Here is a 2,298-nt window from a genome sequence, read left to right as displayed (position 1 = left end):
TATATATCTATATCTATATATATGTCTGACCCACTCTCAGTCAGTTGAGAAAAAGAAAAATCAGGACTCGTGTGTGTGTGTGTGTGTGTGTGTGTGTGTGTGTGTGTGTGTGTGTGTGTGTGTGTGTGTGTGTGTGCGTGTGTATGTGTGTGTGTGTGATTTTAACTGTTGAGGTCTGGGCACTAATTTTGTGGTACAGTGAATTTCAGTCGTCAGTCTCACCGAGTCTGTCAGTCGGTGGCGTCAATCGGCAGCCACTACGTCTGTGTGTATGTATGCCTGTGGTTGAGTCAACCCCCAACGCACTCTACACACACACACACACACACACACACACACACACACACACACACACACACACACATATATATATATATATACACACACACACACACACACACACACACACATATATATATATATATATATCACCGGCAGTCATCATTTATAGTGTGTACTGCGCCCATTGCCATTTTTACTTGTACTCACGACAACAACAACAACAACAAAACAACAATAACAACAACAAAACAACAACGACAACGACAAGAACAAAACCACACAATCAAAACCGACAACAAAAAATGAACAACAAAAACAACAACAATCAAACAAAAGCAAGAACAAGAACATGGAATAAAACCCCCCCCAAAAAAACCCAACCCCCCCAAACAACATATAATTCAGATTGTGTACAGCGCTTATTGTCATTTCATGCTTGCATGTAAAATCTTTTAAATTTTATTTATATCTTACTTTGCTTAATTTTATTATTTTCAGATTTAGATATTACATATAATCATGAATGAATAAGGTGTCAGAGATGTGTTTGTTTACTTTTCGCAGTAAATGCCAAAAATGGTTTTTTCAATTTTTTAAGTAGTCAATCAGATAATTGAAACTCAGTGATAAATCAGTCTGTCAGATAAACTAAAGACTCACACCCACACAAAGACAGTCTGTCAGATAAACTAAAGACTCACACCCACACAAAGACAGTCTGTCAGATAAACTAAAGACTCACACCCACACAAAGACAGTCTGTCAGATAAACTAAAGACTCACACCCACACAAAGACAGTTGTCAGATAAACTAAAGACTCACACCCAGACAAAGACAGTCTGTCAGATAAACTAAAGACTCACACCCATACAAAGACAGTTGTCAGATAAACTAAAGACTCACACCCACACAAAGACAGTCTGTCAGATAAACTAAAGACTCACACCCACACAAAGACAGTCTGTCAGATAAACTAAAGACTCTCACCCACACAAAGACAGTCTGTCAGATAAACTAAAGACACACACCCACACAAAGACAGTCTGTCAGATAAACTAAAGACTCACACCCACACAAAGACAGTCTGTCAGATAAACTAAAGACTCACACCCAGACAAAGACAGTCTGTCAGATAAACTAAAGACTCACACCCACACAAAGACAGTCTGTCAGATAAACTAAAGACTCACAGCCATACAAAGACAGTTGTCAGATAAACTAAAGACTCACACCCAGACAAAGACAGTCTGTCAGATAAACTAAAGACTCACACCCAGACAAAGACAGTTGTCAGATAAACTAAAGACTCACACCCACACAAAGACAGTCTGTCAGATAAACTAAAGACTCACAGCCATACAAAGACAGTCTGTCAGATAAACTAAAGACTCACACCAACACAAAGACAGTCTGTCAGATAAACTAAAGACTCACAGCCACACAAAGACAGTCTGTCAGATAAACTAAAGACTCACACCCAGACAAAGACAGTCTGTCAGATAAACTAAAGACACACCCAGACAAAGACAGTCTGTCAGATAAACTAAAGACTCACACCCACACAAAGACAGTCTGTCAGATAAACTAAAGACACACCCACACAAAGACAGTCTGTCAGATAAACTAAAGACTCACACCCACACAAAGACAGTCTGTCAGATAAACTAAAGACTCACACCCACACAAAGACAGTCTGTCAGATAAACTAAAGACTCACACCCACACAAAGACAACACTTGACACACGCATCAGTGAGGACAATGTATAAAAGCCAGGATGCGATGTCCTGCTGAAGTTCAGGACAGAGTCGGCGAGGACCTCCCTCGGACTGCCAGCCAGGACTTCCCTGGGCCACCCAACAAGGGCCAGGACGCTGCGACGACCTCCCCTCGGACCGCCAGCTAGGACTTTCCCCACCCGACTGACAGCAGCCAGGACTGACACAGCGCCGACCTCCCCTCGGACCCCAAACCAGGACTTCCCTCACCTGACAACAGCCATGACTGACGCAGCGA

The sequence above is a fragment of the Babylonia areolata genome, chromosome 28, assembly GCF_041734735.1.
Source record: "Babylonia areolata isolate BAREFJ2019XMU chromosome 28, ASM4173473v1, whole genome shotgun sequence".
NCBI classification, from domain to species: domain Eukaryota; kingdom Metazoa; phylum Mollusca; class Gastropoda; order Neogastropoda; family Buccinidae; genus Babylonia; species Babylonia areolata.
The sequence above is the reverse complement of the archived record's forward strand: the minus strand, read 5'-3'. Positions refer to the sequence as shown.